The sequence below is a fragment of the Cyphomyrmex costatus genome, unplaced genomic scaffold, assembly GCF_001594065.2.
Source record: "Cyphomyrmex costatus isolate MS0001 unplaced genomic scaffold, Ccosl1.0 scaffold143, whole genome shotgun sequence".
Classification (NCBI taxonomy): domain Eukaryota; kingdom Metazoa; phylum Arthropoda; class Insecta; order Hymenoptera; family Formicidae; genus Cyphomyrmex; species Cyphomyrmex costatus.
Genome location: NW_017275424.1, coordinates 83,264 through 97,206, shown reverse-complemented (window position 1 = coordinate 97,206; position 13,943 = coordinate 83,264). Strand labels below are relative to the sequence as shown.

General features: G+C 31.9%; 1 long non-coding RNA gene across 1 annotated transcript; it reads right to left on the bottom strand.

Annotated features, from left to right (window-relative positions):
- Nucleotides 1–8,160: 8,160 nt before the first annotated feature.
- LOC108783183 (uncharacterized) lies at nt 8,161–9,646 on the bottom strand. The gene is made up of 3 exons (XR_001941014.1): nt 9,025–9,646; nt 8,796–8,892; nt 8,161–8,639 (listed from the first exon to the last, which is right to left on the bottom strand). It is a non-coding gene; the product is annotated as an uncharacterized LOC108783183 (long non-coding RNA).
- Between the last annotated feature and the right edge of the window lie 4,297 nt (nt 9,647–13,943).

The following is a 13,943-nucleotide window of genomic DNA, read 5'->3' as shown; positions in this document are numbered from 1 at the left end:
GCTGCATGACAGTTTTGCAAAGTGTTCCGTTGAATTATCGAAAAAATATCGTGTCAAATATGGCAAATATTCTAGAATCAGGTTTTATTAAAGCTGATTCAACAAATTTGCCTAAGGTTGACATATTTATGGCGACTGAATTTATAAAATAAAGTGACAATAAGTTCAACTGTTGAGGTTAGAAATGCAAAAGCCGCAATGTAAGTTATTTATGCACCCATTAGAAATGTAGATAATATTAGTTCACTATTGAATTATACTTACAACAATATGATTCTTGCAACAAAAATAATTTAATTTTCTTGGCTCATTCGGACGTCCTACCACCATAGAAAGTCTATGCCTACCACTCGAAACCATAACCTTCTTCACGTGGGACTGTCACAAATACTTTACTAGATTTTTCGTGCTGTTTTTGCAATTTTGCACAAAACAGCATCGATAACTTTTTAATCCAGTCAATTGCTCTTGTTATTACGGTCCACATTAAGGGCCCTCGAGCATATATCTATAGTCACTTTTTTAGATATAGTAAACGAGGAATTCTTTGCGACGTACTTGTAAAAAAACGACAGCACCTAGAACATTGAAAAAATTATAGGATATTCTTTGACATGCCCTTTGCGCGCGGAAGCGAGCTGAGATGCCTCCATAATCCAGAACATGTGCCAAAAAATAATTAAAAATTACCTTTCCAGGAGCTGTCAAAGTGTCATGCCAATGAGGTTAAATGTCGCAGATGACATATATATATCGCTATCTGACAGCTCCTGAAAACGATTTTTTTGCACATGTTCTAGCTTATGGGGGCATCTCAGCTCGCTTCCGCGCGCAAAGGGCATGTCAAAGAATATCCTATAATTTTTTCAATGTTCTAGGTGCTGTCGTTTAAGTACGTCGCAAAGAATTCCTCGTTTACTATATCTAAAAAAGTGACTATAGATATATGCTCGAGGGCCCTTAAATATCAACCGAACGTATTCGTACAATTCGTATTATGCGCTTTCGGCAGCATTTGGCAGCAACATCATGACGTCATTTCGAGTTCGGGCAATTCCGTCATGTTTAAATAATCAGTCGTCCGATTGCGATTTGAAATTGCTATAACTTTATAAATATGGGGTATTATGCAAAAATAAAAAAATTATTAACAAATTTATATTGATGTGCTCTATTGATTGATAATGTTATTAAAATTGACTTAAAGACCGAATATAGAACGGCTAAAATCTTTTGAATGTTATTCGATAATTATCTGGATAACATTTTCAAGATTAAGGCCATTAGAGGTTGTACTTCTTATTTTCATTTTTATGTAAAAATAAATTTTCAGTGCAAAAAAACGAAAATAAGAAGTACAACCTCCAGTAGCCCTGATCGTCACAACTGTTATTAAGATCATGACTCTGAACAATATATATTCAAGAGATTTTAACCGTCGGTAGGACATCTAAGATAATACTAAATACCGATGATACTGTAACTTTCAAGCATTGTAATTCAAAAAGTACTTTATGAAAAAATATTTTATTATAGCGTTTTGAAAAGCGCTCTCGAGATGTGCTGTAAGAATATGTAATAAAAAAAGAGGGTTCCATTTAAAAAATTTAAAGTGATCTTGCCCTAACTTTGGTGACGCTACTCAAGGTCAAACCAATGATATCATCTTATTCCCAAAACTTTTATCTGAAACAGTTTTCCCTAAAATGTTTAAGAGATATATTTGAAGTGATCGATTAAAATGGGACACCTTTTGTATATGGATAAGATATGTCACCTCCTCTATGGAAGAGTTCTAAAATGTATTGGAGTGGAAGGATGTCATTTTAAACACGTAATTAGACATTGATTATTTAAATATGTAAACATTTAATTAACATTTCGTACGTTCGTCAAAAATAATTTTAAAAGTTTGTTTATTTTTCTAATAAATCGTTTGTTTTGTTATATTGAAACATGAAATGTTAAAGTGTGTTATTGATTTTATTTATTTGACAGTTTGTGAAAATAAATTTTTTGAAGGATATTTATTTATTATTTATACTTTACATGAGCATTTTCTATTTCAAGCACATGGTATAAGTATCTTTGCAGCTGAGACTTTTTTACACTCTTTAATCCTTAAATACTTACTTAAAAAAAAATCGAATGCAATAGTTTAAGTAAGTTATTTAATAAATTCATAAATTCAAAATAAAACATTTTTTATCTTTTGTACTTTTTCTCAAAAGTTGCTGGTTATCAATATTTTTTTAATTCTAAAAATATTTTGTTAATATCTCAGAGAAAGTTGAAGATAGATTAAAAAAATGTTTCAAATAAAAGTTATTTGTTTCTTTACGTAGAATATGATGTCATTATAAAAGACGTAGATTCCTATTAAAAAAAACAGTTACTTTAAAATGACCTTGAAACCTTCCATTAAATAAAAAACAATAAACGTTATAATATGTTCTCCTTAAAATCAGATCATTTTTGTCTGAATAATTTTTCTCAATAATGCTGTTATTAAATTTTCAAGATAAAAATTTGTAACGTTTTATTTTGGTACACCCGGTATATGTAATGTATATATACCGGGTGTACCAAAATTTAAATGTTAAAACTTTTGGAGCATGTAGAAATCGATAAACTAAGAAAAAAAAGTCATGTAGACATGTTCGTTTTTCTTTTGTTTTGGAGAAAATCGCAAAAAAAGACAAGACGTAGTTTTCATTTTTGTATTCTATTATTATTTTTATTATTACTTTATTGTATTTATTCACTTGCTTAATGTAAATATTGTTCAAAATGTTGGCCTCTTGTAGCAATACAAACATTGCATCCAGTACGGACAGCTCGTGTTGCAGTTAAATGATCTGGCGATATTTGGTGCACTGCAGCCTCGATTTGATTTTTCAGTTGTTCTTTTAAGTTGATTGACGACGAATAAACTTCCTGCTTCAGGACTCCCTCACACAAAGAAGTCAAATAGTGTCAGCTCAGGTGATCGGTGGCCAAGGTACTATTCCTCCATGTTCAATCCTTCGTCGTGGATAACGGCTGTCTAACCAAGTTCTACCATAATGAGATAAACACCTATCTCGAGTTGAAATCATGTTTCAATCCATTGCAGGTGGATGTCTTCTAAATAATCAAAGCAGTCAGTCTTCAAAAAATCTGTATATCTGGCTGCATTTAATCTGTCGGGTAAAAAATGGTTCCACTAGAGAGTTGTTTTAAATTCCTAGCCAAACGTTAATAGCATTAATTATGCTGGGAACCTGTAATATTTTCCCTAATTGGGATTTTCATGAGCCCATACATGATAACTTCTTTGATTAATAATTCTTTCTTTTGTAAATGTAACTTCGTCCGTCCAAATTATTTTTGATGGAAATGAATTATCATGTTAGATTACTTAAGAAACCAATTGCTAAAATTCAATCTCTTTAAATAATCCTGAGATATAAAAGTGAATAATAAATTCGGCACTTTTTGAATATGATATGGATGGCGGTTATCATTTCTTAAAGTTCAGATTCTGTGCCGTGGCAATCGTAATGCAGTTGATGCTCTCCGGACGCTTGTTTCAGAATTGTTATCAAAGTGGCACAGGACACGATTTACATATTTGCTTTTAACGGATCTTGATGAATTAAAAATGAGCCAGTCTCTCGCAGTCTATTAAAAGCTGTTTTGTATTAACTTGCCGATCCAACACTTTTCTGTTTGGAAATCGGCGTGCATACTCTCGCACTGCTTCCGTAGCATTACCGTCGCAGAAACCATATCGCACGAAAACCATGTCAGCATATTCAACGTCGGAATACGTACGCGGCATATTGTGACATGAGTAATTCACTCGATAGCTTCCGACGAGTAACTGATGAATTTATAGGAGAAAGGCAGAAATAGTATATATAAACAAATAAAAAAATTTTCACTTAAAAATTGAATTATTATTAAAGTTTTCGTATACGATTTTAGCGATAATACTTCAAGTGCAAGAACGAAGTAACTACGTTTTAACTTGTTTTGCGATTTTCTTCAAAACGAAGCAAAAACGAACATATTTCTACAGAATTTTTTTTCTTAATTTATCAATCTCCTACATGTTTCTGAAGTTTTGACATTAAATTCCGAACATCCTGTATATACAGCATATAGCTGGTAAATGTCGTCAGAAATCGAATTTATCTGCTTGTATGGCATGACAGCAAAAATATGGCAAAAATCAAGTATGCACTGCTGTCTTTAAAAGTAAAAATAGCGCAGATATACGGCATAACAATAATATTATATCGGACCTTAGTTCTTCCGTTTGCCGCTATGTGACGTATTTTTCAATATTTATCTCATTTTAAAATTTTTGTTTTGGGCAAATAAAGATTGCATAACGCGGCTAGTAAAAATAAAATACATATGTAGTACTTTTTTTTAGTAATTTAATTTCTGACATAACTCCTTTAGAGAGAATTCAGAATATTAAATTGATTTTTTTTAACCAAGCAACAATTCTCTTAATGTAGAATTGTTCAATTATTGACACTACTTAAAATGCAAAATAATTAAAAGTATATTTATTTTGTAAAATTTCATTCTAATTAAAATGTACTTTCTTAATAAAAATGTATTTAATAAAAATTAAATGTGTGATAAAATATATTTATTTACTATATATAATTTCGGCTGTGTTTTTGTTATCATTATTTCGTTATTTGATAATATTATTTGATATAATAATAAATTATGTTGTAGCCTTGCCGCGTTTTCGCTGTCACAATGTAACATGAGATCATACTTGATTTCTATTGTCTTCTTGCTATCATTATTTGATATGGCAAACTTTGATATTTGTTCCATATTTTTACTGCTACGATGCATTTATAATATATATACATTCTGATACTAATCTCACACTGTACAACTGATTTTGAAGGTTTCCAATTAAAAATTCCTGCAGCATAAACTCATTTGTTTAAATTTAGAATCTTGGCCAAATCTTATGTAGCAATATCCTCTGTTAGAGTTTGTGCATTTTGGAGCACTGCACCTGAAAATTGATGTGTATCGCTTACAAATACTTAACCATATTAATAAATGACAAACTGTAACTTTTCCAACCGTTCTGTAATCTATTTTAACTTATTTCTACTGTGTTTTGGACCTTTGATGATCGCGTTCAATTAGAAGAGACCGTGTTACGTCATGCAGTTTGCCACTTTCTCCCTGTGAAGCTCTCTACTGTCAGGTGTCAGCTAGTGGCTCACCAGCCAGCCCTGCTTCCCCTTCTAACTCAAGCCGCCGATTTCAGGGACAGCTGTCAGCTGTCGCGATATAAGGTCTATTCCTCATAGTATTGGAAACTTTTCGATTCTTTTTTCTTTGTGTTACACGACGTAATATATAACCAGGGATCTACATATATTGAAAATAAAGATTAAAAATATTTACTTAAAAAAGAAAAGTTATTTAGTAAACTTAGCTATTTTTATTATAAATAACTTCAAGAAATTATTTTTAAACAAACAACTTTATTTTGCTATAACGCAAATTGAAGTCGATATTGCAAAACTTGGTAGCAATACTAAACGTATCCGTCTATCACATTAATTATGTATAGGTGTAAAATGCAAAAAAAGAAATTCTTTTTAGAAACCTTGACGTGAAATATTTTTTATAAATTGTCTGTTTAAAATTTAAATTAATTTTGATAAATAAATAAAATTAATAAAATAGACATGACTTTGTTTTTTTAATTAAAATGAAATATATAATAAATGCTTTTAATGCCTTGTAATACCCAAATTTTATGCTCATTAATACCCAGTAATGCCCCAAGTTTGTACACTGTAATGTCGTTTTTCCTTGTGCTTTTTCAAGCATTTTTAGAAAAATCTATATATCTATATATCTAAATAATTATTTCAAATATATAATAGGGGAGAGTAGTCTAAACCGGATCTAGTTGCAGTTTGTTTTCTATAAGGTGTAAATGAAGTCCGATTATAAAACTAATGGTGCCGTTCGAAAGATCATTTAATTTCCTTCATTTTTGCTTCAGACATTTTGACGTATCTCTTACCTGTGTCGAATTATAATTGAAAATGCATTTTCCAGAACATAGTTCCAAATCGGACCTCTCTATTTTTATGAACTTTTAGATAGAATTTTAAAATATTTCAATTAATTTTTTTGTTAGTATTGAGTAAAAACGAGCAATTTAAGACTCAAAGATAAAAATACAGTTTGTATTATTAGAATTAAAATCAATAAAAAATTCCATCAACCTGAGTCTGATGACACATGACATTTTACTGATTTAGTGTTCCTTAGATCAGATATGGTCGGTCGATCACCACTACTACAACCAGGTTGTGGCGAACCTTCTTTCTTTGATGAATTAGCTTACTCGTCTTTTTAGTGTTTTTTGTATAGATCCGATTTGGACATGGGTTCTTTCGAACTATTGGAACAAATTTTACAATAAATCGCAAAAGTAATCACAAAACTCTTGATATTTTTGAATTCTACACTCTTTAATTATCTTAAATCAATTACCGTTCAAATTTTTAACATCTTTTAAATAATTATTTACAAGGATTTTCTTTTTTAAAAAAGTTTTTGCATGATAGGCGAAAATACATATTTGCGTCTATTCTATGAACGTTACAACAGAGTACTGCCGAATTGCTGTCACATGTTCGGTGTCTCATAAGGACTTTACATTATAAATAGCACGCAAATCTACTTAACCGTATTTAAATTAAAAAGGTCCGATTTAGAACACGGTCTGATTTAGGACATTCTCCCCTATATATTATATCTCCCCTATAGGTACTGAATACTTAATATGAAATATATACTATATTGGAGTTATAATGATTCAATAATTTATTGTTACTCCAATATATATATTTCTTATTAAGTATTCTCTCAAGATTTTTAAAATATCTTACATTTCTATAAATATTCTAAATCTAATCAAGTAGATTTATCAAAATTTATACAGAGAATTTGCATTATAAAAATCAGTAATCTTGAATGTTTTTCGATGTTGCAAATATAGCTGCAGGCCTTCAACTTTTTCACACAAGATCAATACATATATGCCGGACTCTTTGTAACGTCAATGCATTCGTACATGGATAAGAAAAGACGATCGATGCAGCGTATTTCTTTGATATCGTGTAATGCAAAGTGGTAAGCATAGACACTACTTGTTTCAATTAGATAGGCCAATAACGCGTTACATTGTATCCCGATAAGTTCTGTTAATTGAAAATAAAAATCTACATAAATTGAAACAAACCTTATTCTGAAGAAACTATTAAACTTGTAGGAAAAAATTATAATTTGTGTAAGGAATTAACGCTTTCTTATGTACTTCTATATTATTATTACAATACTGTAATATTTGAGTATTGTCAGATTCAGCACTATTTTTCTTACTTTTTAATTTAATCGATTTTACTTTTTTCTTTGGCTCGTTGCCCTTTCCTCTTTTGATATTTTTGATTTTACTTTTATTATCTTGTATATCATCTTATTTATTAGAAAATAATTCTAAAATTATTATATAATATTATCAAACAATTATCAGTAATTTTTAGTCATGTTTAGTGATATTTATTATCAAAATATTTTTTCTATTAAACAACCTCCAAATAAAATTTTACATTAGAAGTATGATATTTTACATTAATAATTTAACTATTTTGTACAATTTTTTTAAATTATAAAAATGTTAGAAAAACTCTTTACTCATATAAAAAATTATGATTCCTTCATTTCCTTTTACCTACACTGAGAATAATGTACTAAATTTTAATATATATATTTTTTAATGATACTAACAATAAATTAACTTTAATAGTCTTAAGTTACATGTTTACCTATAAATAAGTATTTATCCAATGAGAAATGATAATTAAATAAGACAAATAATTCTTGTAAGAAATAAATATGTGTTTATAGATTTAGAAAGCATTCAGCTAATACTATTCAAATAAATATTGAGTAAAATTTAGTACATTTTTCTGTGTAAAAATTAAATTTTTTATTTTATCATTGTTTTTTTATAATATTCTGTGCGAAGGGTCATATTTTAAAAAATTATTTTTTATAATTTTGCTAAGATTAACTGATGTTTTCCAACAAGCGACATAATGTGAAACAGTGATATTATCTTCGTTTAACATTAACAAACAAGGATATAATAATTCTCTATGTTACTGTGTCATTTGTCTCTTGCTGAAAAGCACCTAACTTCGTCAAGCAATCGTTAGTAACATATACGAAGTGTGTTAACATGACTTCTTCATTTATCATTAGGCCCTCTTGTTCCACAGAAGACCGCAAAGACTACAAGCCATACTGTTTTCGTCTTAGCAAGTTGCTTGGACTGCATTTGTTATTATTATTTATTTTCAAGCAGCTTATCGTGAGAACAAAAGCGGGAATTTACAGACGGACACTTCTTAAAGTGCTATCTTCAATTCTCTTTACCATAATGTGAAAAGCAAGATGAGATATTTTTACGCCTGGGCATTCATGCCTGGGTTCAATTTTTAAGCTGGTCGGTGCGCTCCATTCTGCAAAAGCAGCCGTCGTGTATATCTGCTGTATCATGATCAAAACGTCATACATCATCAAATCTGTGAAAGATATATATCTTTATTGTATTATGTACATATGTATTGTACAGAATGTGCAAAAAGTCCTGGACCTCTCAAATATCTTGAAAAGTAAGCATTTCTGAGAAAAATATTTCATGCAAAAGTTATAGAGTCGAAAATTATCTATTTACTGACCTTATCAATTTGATCTTGGATAGTACCACCATGATCAAAGTCAAATCGATTTTTGTAAACGAAACATCCTATTTTTGACTTCACTATCTAATAAAATCTAAATAGCAATATATTTAATATATATACTTAAAATTTTACATAATTCACACATTTTCATTTCTTTGCAAAGTGTGTTTCTTTCTAATTGGTTTAATTGACAATGCTACTGCCGCTATGCGTAATGCCTCACCTTGTTTTTCACCCTATGCTCTTCACTACATTTTCGGCTTCTTTCGTTTTATCCTTTCTGTTTCGATGCATTTTTTCATTCCTTGCAGCCGCTGCGCTACTCTTGTTTTTCTTTTTAAGCGCGTGCGTGTTCACGCAAAAAGTCTCAGCCCTGCGAATCTGCGTGCACTACAAAATGCTCAACTGCTACGAGGATGGCGGCGGCAGCGGCGGCGGTGGTGGTGGTAACGGTGGCGACTACCACCGCGTAGTCGATCGATGGTCTAGTGCCACTTCGCGCGCGCACCCCGTCCTGATTCCTCTCGCTTGCCCCTCCCATTCTCATCCTAACGATCTGTCCTTATCGTATACACTTTTCGGGATGCAAGGAAGGCCTTTTCCGCATTTCGGCGAGAAATGAATGCATCCCCTTTCTTCTTCATTCCATTTTGTCTTGTTCACCCTTTTCCACTCCATCCTGCATTTTCTGTGCACTTTTTTTTTTTATCTTTCTTTGCCTTGAGTTTTGCTTCAATATTGTATTACGCGTTTTTTATTATCCTTCGTTAATTCTTTCTTTTCAAGAGAAGCTTTAAAATTTATGTTATAATCAATCGTCGCTTGATCTTGTTTGAGAAACTCTTATTTCAATTTTATTCGAATTTTAAATAATCAAAAGTTTGCACACGTCTTTTTAGTGCTATTTTGTATGATTTTCATTGTGTATCAGAATATTATGATACAAAAAATTCATTCTTCTAATTTATCTTTTACTTGGCCTATGATCTCTCACTTAATGTGTTTTACACGAGTGCCTTCTTTAATGTTTAAAAAGAGATTTGTTCTTTTAATAATTTGTTTTTTTCTTCAGATTTAAGAATTGAAGTCCTTTAAATTTACATTATAAATGTAAATGAAGTTATCACCGTAAACATATCTCTTTTTCGTCTTATTTTCTCAAAGGCTCATACGAAAAGATCGTTATCCCTCGATTTTTCCACCCTATATAAGTGGGCTTTCCTTCTCTGCAACCATATCTTCTTTTTCTACTCCCTTCTTTTTGTTCTTTCATACCTTTCCTCTCCACAAAACAAATGTCCGTTACGTAATGCTCTTCATCGCCGTTGCTGATCTAATCGCAACTGTGATAGCGCTATTTTGGTCTAGCTCTTACTTAATAACATAAAACGCTGCTTTTCCTCCGCAACCACCGTTTAACCAACGTAGGTACTTCCCCTCTTTTCCTTTAAACTTTTTTGCTTTTGATGGCTGCGCCAAATAGTCATTACTGTGGCTCCCTCTCGCTTCGATGTTTTTCAACTTTCTCAGTCTTCTCTCTCTCTCCTTCTTCCTATTTTTGCTGACTGCAATATTTCTTTTTTCCTCTTCATTTTCCTTCTCTTCTTTCGATGTTGATCTTTCGTCCTTTTTCTTCCTCATTTTGATTCCCTCTTCACCCCTCTTCTTCGTCCGTTTTTCTTCTTTTCATTGTTTTTCTCATTTCTTCTTTGCCTTTTGTAATGTCCTCTTTCTCTCTGGTTTTTCCCACTCCCTGCGCATCCCCTTCTTCCACCCTCTTCTCCCTACCACGTAGAACGGCAGTCGAGCGGTCGCAGTTCGAACACGCCAGCTTGCGGATCACGAAGGGCCTGTCCGTCTGCTATTTCCATCCTCGTAAACGATTCCTCTTCTCGTTCCTTCGAGCGTCGTTCGGCCTCACTCTTTCTCCCTCTTTCTTTCTCTCGTTTTCCATTTCTTGCTTTTTCTGTCCTCTCTATCTCTTCCTACCCTTGCATTCTCTTCTCTTTCGTTTCCTCCACGCTCCTGAGACCGCCTTTCGTTCCGCCATCGAACACCGCTCGATCTACCTCCTGTTAAGTGGATACAGCACGTATTGGTCAGACCGACGGACCATACACCACCGTGGCATCGTCGTTTGTGCCGTTCACATTTCTCAGTTGCAAATGTTGCAGCGGGATGGCACTTTGATAAACTGAAGGATTGCAATTACACACCGGTTGACAGGAGGTTAGTTCACACAGAAATACTCCCTTTTTGCGAGTACGCGTCTCCATCTCAGACCAAGCTTGTAAGTTCGCTCGATAGGAGACCGCCGAAAGAGTCGCCGTTCCGAAGCCCATTGACAGTCTACGAACACAGCGTAACGACACACCCAAATTGTGAAATGTGTATTCGAGTGTGCCAACGGTTAGTTTTGTTTAAAACTGCATTTGTCGCTGCTAGATCAATACCAAAAAGAAAACTCGTACGCACTGAAACTTCTCGGTCGACCGAGAAGTTCGTGTTGCTGTGCGGTCCGCTACCGCATTTTCGTTTTTAGAGCAATCTCTAGAGTGGCCCTAGAGTGCGATAACAGTCATGTCGAGACGTATTGAGATGTGTCGTGTAGAAATTGTGAGACGTTCCTTGGATTGAATGTCATTGTGTGATGGCAACTAATCCATAAAAATTGACGATGGTTATTATATTCTTATTATTCAACAATTAATCGCGCTAATCGATAGTAACGGACATATAATTAAGTTCACATTAGTTGACGATGGTCATTAGATCGATGATCTGTGCCTCTATACGGTTAAATTGAAGACAATCGAGACAGTGATTTATTAAAATTGATAATTTAATTAATTCTGATCACGGTTGACGTCAATACTGAATTTATTATTCACTAATTAAATTATTAATTTACGGTATTCTAACGAATTAACTATAGTTGTTAGACTTTCCGAAGCTTCAACGAAGCAATTTTTGCTGCCATGTCGGATGAGAAAGTCGGATTCCGTTTTTCGAGCGTGGAAGGACGCACGTAGCGACACGGTGTGTTATATTAAATCGAGGCGGCTATCGATTTTTTACGTGTGCGCCTCGTCAGCTTGAATGTCGAGGATGAACGGAAACATCGCGGTAGATACCGATATCCGATGTATAGCCAATCGAACGAGATTATGTGTTCTAATACGAATTAAAGAGAAACCATACTTCTTTATAGCAGTTCTCTCACAAATTGACGGTAATAAACGTAATGATGCACCAGAATACATTTCAGTTACGGTTGTAATTGGAATTTTAATAACCAAGTGTCTAGATAATGTGCAAAATTTTTAAATAATAACACTTTTTAATCGAATTTCAACTAAATGACAATTTGTAATCGTCGATTTCTATTAGAAAACTTTTTCTCTACACTGTATTTAGTGAATGCAGGTATGGAAAACATTCCAGAACTTAATTTTATTTTTATTAAATGTTTCTTAATAATTAATAATTTTCATATTTTTAAAATAATTTTGTTTTGACGAACCAATTAAAGCATCATATGTATCAAATATTATAAAAACGATAGTCATTACACAGCATCTTTTTTGTAATAGTTATAAACATTTGTATATTACTTAAAAATTATAATTCCTAGGTAATTATATTTTTATTAAAGCAGTGTGATAATTTGAAAAGATAAAAATTTCAATCTTTTATTTGTAAAGGTTATAAATATTTTAATAAATTTTACTTTTTCTCATTCACACACATCACAAGTTTTATTTTTAAAGAGGATTTTAAAGTCATCCGTTTTACCTGAATACAATCATTTTTCCAGATATTATTTTTTTAATTGTCTTTTTATCAGATTTAAAAATCCTTTTCCACAATTAAAGCATAAACAATAACACAATCAAAACTGTTTGATTTTATGCCAAAAATGAAAAAAAACATTTATGGAATTTATTAGATCTGTTTTATACTTCCAAAATCGTGTCTAGAGCTGTCAATTTATGCGTTTATTTATGTGTTTAAAAATATATGTATAATTTATGTAGTATATTAGATACCTAATATAAAAAATTAGTGCATTAGAAAATTTTTGCATATACGTGCAGTATTGATATAGTAGTATGTAATGACATATCCATATATGTATGATAAATCGTATGTGTGTAAGTTCTATTGAATAGATAAAACAGCGATCCTGTCGAAGTTCGGTTTTCACTTTTTAAAATCCTCTTAAATAGTTGCAATATAGCTAAACTCAAATCATTGAAAGATTCAAAATAAATTCTCTCTCTCTCTCTCTGTAATTAAAACCAAGGATTTTAGTGCCTTCTGTGTATATAAATTTGATATAGTTACTGAAATTGTACATATGAATTATATATTGCCTCATCATTTCGTAGCATTGCTGTTTTGAAGTAATAGAATTCTATATCGGGCCGAACGAGGATATTAAAATTGTATATTTCATAAACTGTGAACAATAAGTTGTTCCTTATTTTTTTTAAATCATCTATCTGACAACTGAAAATCGCATCGATCATATATCATGGGATATTTCCTGCTTAGAGTCGTATACGTATGTGCATATAATGAAATGTGCTTGGGGGGTACGACTATTATTGTAAAATCAGTCTACGTTTGAAACGAAACAAGATTTTTATACCATACTTTGTGAATGGTATATCAGCGATGGCATCGCCATTTAAGCTTTTCACAAAACGACTTATCGATCACGAAAAAGGTATAGCACGTCGCGCTTTAACGCTGCACGGAAAAATCTGAAGGTGCATTTTCTTTAACACTGCGCTGTCGCAAGTTTACGAAGTGGAAATAAAATTTAAATTGCATTTACCATATGTGTCAATAAACGTTTACTTGAGATTTCATTTATAGCTGAAATATTGTACCTACTTATTTTGTCATTATGGACCTCGATGAAAAATATAAGATACTGAAAATTGTTTAGCTGCAAAGTTCACGAATATGGAACATGTTTTTCTTAGCAAAAATTATTTGACGGCAATTGTAGAAGCAACTATTTAATTTTTGGTAACATCTCTATGATCACTTTCGTTTTGACTAAGATTTTTATCGAAGTTTACTAATTATGCATTTATTTTTTGCATATTATTGTTCGTCATCAAATGTCTT